Source organism: Macrobrachium nipponense, chromosome 22 (assembly GCF_015104395.2).
Source record: "Macrobrachium nipponense isolate FS-2020 chromosome 22, ASM1510439v2, whole genome shotgun sequence".
Taxonomy (NCBI): domain Eukaryota; kingdom Metazoa; phylum Arthropoda; class Malacostraca; order Decapoda; family Palaemonidae; genus Macrobrachium; species Macrobrachium nipponense.
In genome coordinates this window covers 30,037,094-30,047,449 of record NC_087213.1, presented here as the reverse complement: position 1 = coordinate 30,047,449, position 10,356 = coordinate 30,037,094, and the positions used below count along the sequence as shown (strand labels likewise).

Genomic DNA, 10,356 nt, shown 5'->3' with positions numbered 1-10,356 from the left:
TTATGAACATCCTTCTAGAAAATCCGTAGTTTTTTGTAATCATATTAGCCATAGAGATCCTACAACTTAAGCAAATAATGATGATTTTGAAGTATTTCTTGAGAAAATATCTCAAGTGGGAACCCCCCCCCCCCTCTCTCTCTCTCTCTCTCTCTCTCTCTCTCTCTCTCTCTCTCTCTCGCTAAGTGAGGACTGATTATTTTTTTCGGAGTTCATTGACATATGTTTTGCAAGTGTTAGTTCCTGAGGTTCATGGACATTGGCCAAAACTCGGTATTCGGTAATGACAGACGCCTTCAACGTGTGCGTTGCCATATTGTTGCTGTAAGTGGAAACTTTATAGATATAATTTTGATTTGGATACAACTACAAGTCCTCGATGTTTGCGGTTTTTTTTCTTTTACTAAGTCTTCCTAACATGCTTATTATAAAAATCACAATGAAATCTACCGCAAGTTTACTGTTACCGAGGTAGCCTAGGTATTTCATTTTTGTATTTTGTTTCGACACTCAGTCTCGCGAGTGGGGATCCCGATCGGAAATGCGGGTATGGCGTGGTCTATACTCTATAGCTGTTTAACTAGACTTTGGGGTAGGATACGTGAGCAATGTTTTTGTACCAAGTTTCACCGACTAAACAAAAGAGTGAAGTGACAATCACGCCCTTAGTCCGACACTCTCGTGTTAGCCTACTTCGACACGTGCAGTTTAAGGTAAGGTGTATTGAACATTTGGTAATTTTTTACTATAGTTAAACATATTTTGGAGTTGAAAGTGTGTTATACATATGTTTTAGTGTGTGCACAACGTTTCTGATGTTAATTTCTGTAGCAAATTCGTAGGCTAAGCCTAGTTTCCGAGATGCTGGACCCCATTCTTTCCTAGGTAGGTTGGTGGAGATTTTGGGTGGGAGAAAATATAACAGGCATTGACACTTCCACAAGTTCTTATTGTGATTCAGGTAAAGATTTTATTGAAGGGTTTTCGAGAGACATTAGTAGGCACTAGGTAAGTAAGAACCTGGTAACCTAGGTTATGTTGGTGGCAGGCCATGTAAGGACCCACTGGCTTAGGTTAGGCTATGTGGATGTGATTAGGTTACATCGTAACTCATATTATTTTAATATAATATATGGTGCCATAGCTTAGGATAGGTAGGGGGTGCTGCAGCATTGGAAGCCATGTTAAAAGTACTAGCTAATACTTGAGGGGAATGATTTCATCAGTTCATTAGCCTACTTTCTTTCAACAACAACAAAAAATATGCAAATATGAACCTTCACTGGTTTGGAGATGTTACAAAGTTTATTTTGTTCATGCAGTTTTAGAAGGCCTGCTGGCATTTTTGCAAATTGGGGTGTACCAAGCAGAAAATCCAGAATGAACCTTTGCAGTGACTGTTTATCCATGTCTCTAGAAGAACAGGTTGGCTAATCTGGAGGTATGTAAGATGCAGTGAAAATCTAAGAAAAAATACCCTTTGTTGTTGTAGGATTGCCGACATTCATTTGATGCATATTTTTGTGAAAAATGCTTAGTAAGGGCCATTCTGAAATTATTGTCCGATCCTTTGGTTATGAGATTTTTACTGTAACAAGTGGTAGTCTTTTGAACATGAGATGTTTCATCTCATAGTGGTAGGATGGTAAGGGTAAAGTGTCTCTTTCTAGAATTTTAGAAAATATACATGAAAATGTTATCTGTAAAAAGTGGATTTTTGAAGTCATTGGAGAAGTTTGCATCTTTCCACAGATAAATGAATTTAATTTTTAGTACATATTTATGCTTTGTATTTGAATGAAATATTTTATGAAGGGGTGTATTTACTCTCCAAACATCTCTGGATCATTTAGATAGATTTTGGTGACTGATTACTCATTAAAACAACACACTCAAACACCCACATACATAGAATATATATGTATGTGTGTGTATTTACACAAATACACACATATATTTATATATTTACTATATGAATAGATGTCTGTGTGTGTGTGTTCCAGCATAATTGATGAAATGTATTGAGCAATTTCAACCATACTTGCAGTACATATGACTGCCTGTCAAGAATAGAATACTGTGGGGAGGTAAGACATCACTAGCACCAAAGGACACCAAAGGGGGTGCGGATGGGAAGGGCTTCTCTGAAACAGGGCTAGTTCTGCCTCTAGACTTAGTATGTAACTAAATAAGCTCAACGGGTTTATCAGACCTGATTTTGGTATACATGTGACTTACTATCTGGAAAAGAATATTGTGGTGGTAAGACTTCAATGACACCAAAAGGGGTGGGGGTGGGAGGTGGGTGACATGTAAAAGTAACCAACAACTATAGACATTAGTGTCTAATCCATAGTTTTTGAGGTTGGTGAGATGAACAGTGACACTCCCAATGCCCTTTAAGTCCAAGTTGAGGCCATGATAAAAAGAGGGTGTTGAAAAGGGGTGAAATATAAAATGTCAAAAATACGGGCATTGTAATTGAAGCAGCTATCTTAACAGGAAAGGGAGTAAGTGTGCGAGGGAGAGTGAGAGGGAGAGGAAGTGAGAGGGAGAGGAAGTGAGAGGGAGAGAGAGTAAAGGGGTTTTAGTGAAGAGAGAGAGAGTAGATGAGGTGTTTGGGAGGAGAAAGAGTTCACCAGTCACGATTGAGAGTTTAACTGGGCAGCGCCAGGTTTGTCAGCTAGTCTATATGTATATGGGTGTATGTATATATGTGTGTGTGTGTTTTCAAGCATAACTCTGAAAGGCATTGAGCAATTTCAACCAAACTTGGTATGCATATGACTTACTATCTTGAAAAGAATACTACTGTGGTGGTAAGGCATCACTACACCAAAGGCGGTGGGTTTATCATACCCGATTTCAGTATATACTAGTATATGGCTTACTAGCTGGAAAAGAATACTGGCACCAATGGGGTTGGGGTTGGAAAATAGGTATCGAAAAGACAGATATTAGTTTCATATCCATAGTTTTTGAGGTCACTGAGGTGAATAGTGACCCTCCTGATGCACTTTTCAGTCCAAGTTCTGCACTGGTAGGAAAGGGGTTTGGGTGAGAAGGGGTGGGTAGCTGGTGGCATGTAAAATAAATGAAAAGGACAGATATTAGTATCTAGTCCATTGCTGAGATGAATGGCGACACTCCCGATGCCCTTCAAAGTCCAATTTCAACCCCAATAGGAAGGAGTTGAGAAGGGGTGGGAAGTGGGTGACATAAAAATAACTGAAAATGACAGATATTAGTGTCGAACCCATAATTTTAGAGGTCACCGAGATGAATAGTGACACTCCTGGTGCCCTGTAAGTCGAAGTTCAGCCCTGATAGAAAGGCAGTTGAGGAGTGTGAAATGGGTAACATGTAAAAATAACCTAAAAAACAGATATTAGTGTCAAATCCAAAGTTTTTGAGCTTGCTGAAATGAATAGTAACACTTCCAATGCCCTTTAAGTTCAAGTTCAGGCCCGATGGGAAGTTGGGGATGAGAAGTGGGGTAAGGGGGTGATATTAGTGTCTAATCCATAGTTTTCGAGGTTGCTGAGATGTGTAGTGACACTCCCGATTCCCTGTAAGTCATAGTACAGCTCCAATAGGAAGAAGGGGTGGGAAGAGTATAACATGGAAAAATAACTGAAAACAACAGATATTAGTGTCCAGTTCGTAGTTTTTGAGGTTGCTGAGATGAACAGTGACACTTCTGATGCTCTTCAAGTCCAAGTTCAGCCTCTGATAGGTAGGGGGATGAGAAGGGGCACAAAATAAAACATCTAAAGTGAAAGATATTAGTGTCTAGTTTTTGAGGTCTCTAGGAAGAATAGAGAAACTCCTGATGCCCTTTAAGTCCAAGCTCAACCCTGATATGAATTGCAGGGCTGAGAAGTATATGGGTGTGTGTATGTTCCACCATAACTGAAATGCATAGAGCAAGTGTAGCCAAAGTTGGTGTACATATGACTTGCTGTCTAGAAATCAGCACTGTGGGGGTAAGACATCACAAGCACCAAAGGGCACCAAAGGTGGTGGGAGTGGGAAGGGCTTCCTTGAAACGGGGCTGCCTCTGTCCATAGACTTAGTATATAACTAAATAAAGTCTGCCAGTTTATCTTACCTCATTTCAGTATACATATGATTTACTATCTGATAAAGAATACTGTGGGGGCAAGAAATCACTGGTCTCAAAGGGGGTGGGGGTAGGGGTGGGAAGTGGGTGACATGTAAAAATAACCGGAAACGACAGATATTGTCTAATCCATAATTGCACTGGCCTGCACTGTTTTAAAGGTCTAACATAATACCTGATTTTAAGCCAGTTTTTTGCACTGAATTAAAAAATTATGCTCATTTTACTCAATCAGATCAAGTTAATAAAATAGTATATTAAAAATATCCTAAATTCTGATCTTTTGTTGGTGAATGAAACACAATATTTAAAATACTAGACTGATTTATTGACAGAAGGCTTACAAAATATTTTGAATAGATAGCAAGAAGAGTATAATGAACTGAGGAAGCTACTCATGGATGAATGGTCTTCCAATTGTGCTGAGCAGACTCCATAACTCTCTTCAGGCACCAGCAGTAGTCAGTCAGAAAGTTGATATTCCATCAGCCTTGATAGTGTTTGTCCATAACACTGATATCTTGGTGAAAGAGCTCACCCTGTTCTTCACTGAAGTCTCCACAATTCTCTGGAAAATAGTCCAGATGAGACAGGAGGTAGTGCATTTTCACTGACGTGTGCACCAAGTTGACAGAAATTCTTCATTAACTCATCAGCCACCTTCTGATACTGGGAACTTCAGTGGTTGCATATGAAGTTTGCAATGACTGACTTAATGGACAACCAGGCAGAGAGTTCAGCAGGATTCAGTGCATCATCAAAACTAGCATCCTTGATGAGTTCCCTTATTTGAGGACCATCAAACCTGCCTTAAGTTTCTCCATGCTTTTTTTGTTGAAACTTCTGATGGAGGAAAGCAAATCATCTACCTTCCCTGTCCAATGCCTTCACAAAGTTTTTCAAGAGACTGAGTTCGATGTGGATGGGTGGGACAACGTTTTGTGACCCAGGTTTTAATCCTTGTCTTGATTGCCACTCTTGTCTGACATCATGCTGATTATCAGCACGGCTATCCCATACGCACAGAAAGCGTGGATACTTTGTGTAGCCACCTTGAAGTCCTGGGATGAGTCCAAAAACTTTAAGATCTCCAAAGATCAACCCTGTTCCTGGTAGTTCAGAGTTCATTTCAACTGAGTGCCCAACAGGGATCGATGAAAACTTATTTTCATTATTCAGAAGAACTGCCTTGAGACTTCTGTTAGATTAGTCAATGAGAAGTCTCCATTCCATAGCATCATACTTTAGACCAAGTAGTTCAATCAGGTCAGTAATATTTTTATGGTAGACCAGTGAAGATGCTTCATCAAACATGAGGAATTTTCTAAATTCTCTCTCGTGGTCCTGATGCCAACCAATAGAATGTTGTTCCTGGTGACAGTAGACGTTTCTCTGGAAGACAAGAACCCAGTAGCTGAGCAGACTCCTTGGAAAGGTTCAGGTCTCGTGTCAGGTCATTGAGTTTGGCTTGGGTCAAAGGCACCAGCTGATCGTCCTCTTCTGGCCTGTATGCACCACACTCGGCTGTATCAGTCATGTCACTTGATTCGGAATCAGAACTTAGATTTCATGGTGACATTTTGCTCAGGAACAGGAAGCTCAGGGCCATGGGGGACTGGCTTTATGGCAGAAGGAACATCAGGATATTGAACATGTCGTTTGTTCTTGCAATTGATGCCTTTTAGATTTGTCATGCAAAAGTAGCAGTCTGTAATGAGATCTTTCTCTTCCCTCCACACCATTGGGACACTAAATGGCATACTCTTCTTTTTCTTGTTCCTCCAATCCCGTAAGTTCTCTACACGTATTTTGCAGCAGATATGGGGAGCGAATGTCTTATCCTGGTCCCCTAGTTTGACTCCAAAGTAAGCTTGATATGTCTTCTTCACAAAATCCGTGATTTTTGCTTGATGGTCTGGAAGAACCACATGCCCGCAGATGTAACAGAACCTATTAGGATGGTTTTTACACTTCTGATCCATTTTCATACATATCTAGACCTGAAAAGAGAAATAAAAATAATTCTTAAAGGTTACCCACGACCTGGTTTTGCAAAAACAGCCCATAAACACTTGGATAATTGTGATATTTTGGAAAAATTTGCTGGAATAGAAATAGACTAAGAAACCAGACCTGACCCAGGAAAATGAACTGTAATTTTTTAATTTGCATGCAAAAAGGGTCCTAAATCAGTTGGAAAACAATTGACCTTTGTAAACAAAGTTTTGAAACAAAGGCCAGTGTTATCAAGGTCGCTGAGATAAATGGCGACATTGATGCCCTTAAGACCAAGTTCAGCCCGAATAGGAAGGGGGTGGGGCTGTTGGCTGCCAGTGAGAAGGGATGAAAAATAAAATTTAAAAAATTACATAATTTGTGTCTAATCCAATAAATTTTCAGGCCACTGAGATTAGTAGTAAGACTCCCAATGCCCTTTAATTCCAAGTTTAGCCCCGATAGGAATTGATGGGTGAGAGGGGGTAAAATGTAAAATGTCAAAAAATACTGGGCATTGTAATCTAAGCAATTTATTTTAACAGGAAAGGGAGTGTGTGTGTAAGAGAGAGGGAGAGAGAGAGGAAGTGAAAGAGAGAGACTAGAGGGGGTGTTAGGGAGGAGAGAGAGAAAGATAGAGAGAGAGTAGATTAGGTGTTTGGGAGGAGAAAAGAGACTGAGTTTATCGGTTGTCATTCACAGTTTTCCTCAGCTAGTTTGTATATATATATATATATATATATATATATATATATATATATATATATATATATATATATACATGTATATATATATATTTTCTAGTAAACAGATATTTGTAAATATATGGGATATATCAATTTTTCTAGCAAACAGATATTTGTAATTATTTACTATATGGTTTTTTAAAGTTGAATAGTCTGCACACAGTCAAATGTAACTCTCTACTGTATACATGTTTACAGAGATTTTACGAAAATATCCAAGCCGGTAGGTGTAAGCAATATCATTAAACACCTTCGAAGACAAAAACTGGACGATTTCTTTTTTCTTTTTATGCATGGAATGTGTTTATAGTGAAGAATGTCTTCTGTTGCTTACTTTTATTTTTATTCAGAGCAGTATTGTACAGAAAATGTGGCATGAATCCTGATCTGTATGTGAATAACAAGACAATACTGCTGGTAGTTAGGATGGATTAACGTTAGCCGAAAACATCAATAAAGAGTATTTTACCTTTCATTCTTGAGCCGCTCCTCTGAAAAAAAAAACTAAGAAATATATCATTACGTAAAGCATAATGTAAGTGAAATATGTAACACGTTTTGAATGTAACTATTGACGATTTTGATCAAATGAATGCCACCGAAAATGGAACATTAATTTTGCGCTGAAGAGCAGAATCATTGAGGGGAGGGGATGGGGAAGGGGAGGGTGAATGGAGGGGACGCTTGGGATTACTGGTGGAGGGGAGGGAGAGAGAGGGAGGCAGGAGATTAGGACAACATCATTACTTTGGTAGAAAAGGTCATCATTAGAATTAACCGGGTATTATCCGCGTCGACTCGTCGATTCGAGATTCAATAGAAAACGTTCCTGGTATCCCTTGCTATTCCGAGTCAGACACCTGGACCATAGGATCGGATTTCGAATGCTGTTACTAGGCCCATTTGCTTAGAACCGGAGGTTTGCTCCTCATCAACCTCGTGTTTGTTCTGAAGGATGACTCACACAAACATACTTACATACATTATATATATGTATAAATATTGTATATATATATATATATATATATATATATATATATATATATATATATATATATATATATATATATATATATATATATATCTATATATATATATATATATATATATATATATATTCTTACACTGGAAGGTGGGCTCTATTAAACTTACCACAAGGATGTTGGTAATCTTACTGTTCACCTACAAGGTTAGAGTACACAGAGAAGGAATAATGGCTTAAGGCCTTTCTTTAGAGGGATTCTGGAGAGGAACTCAACATAACTAAATTAGATGTAATTACGATACAAAATTAGAAGACGAGGAGGAATAAGGCCGGCCATTGGGGTCCTACAGCTACATATAAAACGAATAATGGATGTAAACTAAGTGGCAGGGGTTAAGATTCAATGGCTGTGTTCATAAGGTTACATTTGGAAATTTCTTCGATGTAACCAACAAGCATACAGTCGAGGCAGAGTGTTCCACAGCAGCAAGGACTCCATTCAACAATAGAGAAAGACATCCGATCGCATGATAAATTCATGGTAATAGCAAGGATAAGAGGCTATTGCTTAGGGCAGCAGATATCCCCTTAACATAAAACACTACTTAATAAACTTAAGACACAAATGTAACATGACAGGTCAGGTCTATGTAAGAGGTGCACTTGGAAACAGAAACGTTTAAGAGAAGGAAAACTAAGTGACTGGACAACCTCAATTCTTAATCTACCTTAATTCTGAAGAGATGGCTCCTGTAGTCGTACGAATGGAAGAACCTGGGTTGGCACTGGATTTAAGATACTTGGGCTTGGTAATTCGGGCACAGATGGATGTTGGCTCTAAAGGAACAGGCAGTCAGAGATGTGACTTGCTTGGTGGTGTTCTGCTCTCTCTCAATGCCCAGCGATGGGGAGCTATTTATCACCTAGGATCACCAGCCTTTTGAGCTCGAAAGGCATCCATATTCATTTTGGGTATGTCAGACTTTCTCTTTTGGTGAAGGCTAGCCAGTTAATCTGCACCTCAAGTCATACAGGGGATGCATACAAGTTGTGACAGGCTGCTTGGGATTTTCATTGTGAGGTCCCCTTAAACGCCTCTTGATAAAACTCAGCCTTTAGTTAAACACTGATATTGAAGTTAAATGTGTTTGTAGTCATTTATGCTAACTCATGGTACCAAATTTGAATGCAGTAGGCCCATCTTTGACTCTTTGGGCCCTGATTCCCAAAGCAAGGGTTCCACCCTCCCTGCTACCAAGGTCAGGGTAGGTAGGCTAAGACTCCTTTCTCCCCTGGTTGGTAAGTTGAAAGGGCATAGACCTCCTGCCCCCTAATATTGTAGGAAACCCCCCTTGGGCCTCCATCCCCAGAGGGGTTGGCCCCCCTTATTACTGACATTGTCTTATGGCCTCCATATTGTGGAGAGCCAGTTTTTACCTTTAGAAACACTTCTACTTAGATGTCAACTCCGAAAGTTGTAGAAAATTAGGAGATATGAAAAAGAGGGGTCATTGCCCCTTAGAACGGCCCTCGAATTTTGAATTTTAACTATAACCTTCCTTGGGGGAAGAGGAATCAATGGGAAAAATTTGGTAGTCCTAGCTTTCATAGTCTGGGCGTGTAGTGTGATCAAACAGACAGAGAGTCAGAAATTGCCGTGCGTATAGATATGCCTATATGTAGTGTATATACATACATGTAGTTCCGCGCTGGACGAGTGGTTTTTGCGCTCAGCTGACAATCGGTGGTCCGAAGTTCGATTCCCGGCTCTGCCAATGCAGAATCAGAGGAATTTATTTCTGGTGATAGAAATTCACTTCTTGATATAGTGTGGTTCGGATCCCACAATAAGCTATACGTCCCTGTTGCTAGGTGACCAATTGGTTTCTAGCCTCGTAAATGTATCTAATCCTTCGCGGCCTGCCCTAGGAGAACTGTTAATCAGCTCAGTGGTCTGGTAAAACTAAGATATACTTAACTTATACATACATGTATATATATATATATATATATATATATATATATATATATATATATATATATATATATATATATATATATATATATATATATACATACTATGGGTGTTCGAAATTAGAGCCCCCCTCCACAGAACAAATGGAAGGTTATGAAGTTTTCTGCTATAGCTTATCTCCAAGTACATTATCTTAAGTTTCAGTAAAGCTATTTTTCATTTTACATTTCTTGTATTTTCAGACTGAGTGACGGAGTTAGATACAGCCATGGCTAACGACTCGGAGGATTGACCGAATCCGGAATATAACCTTCAGCGAGACCAGGGATGCTGGCGCATCCTTCATTTCACGTTCCTGGATAGCTAAATACATTAAAAGAGATGAATCATTTGTTAAAAGGAACTGGAATAAAAATACATGTGACTGTCATTGCGAAAAGAGTGAGAATCTTGGAAGGCCTGAAGTCCTTTCTCAGGAGTCAAAAGACATCATAGCTGAGACAGTGGGTAGACCAAGAAAATCTTAACGTAA

At 39.2% G+C, this 10,356-nt stretch overlaps 1 protein-coding gene and 1 pseudogene across 1 annotated transcript in view; one reads left to right on the top strand and one right to left on the bottom strand.

The window, feature by feature from the left end:
• The first annotated feature begins 516 nt into the window (after positions 1–516).
• Positions 517–10,356, top strand: part of LOC135198568 (solute carrier family 13 member 2-like) — a 189,416-nt gene continuing 179,576 nt past the window's right edge. The window contains exon 1 of the mRNA XM_064226275.1: positions 517–713. The gene's annotated coding sequence lies outside the window, so the exon portion shown is untranslated. The remainder of the gene's footprint in view (positions 714–10,356) is intronic.
• On the bottom strand, positions 5,448–6,105 carry LOC135198230 (uncharacterized; annotated as a pseudogene).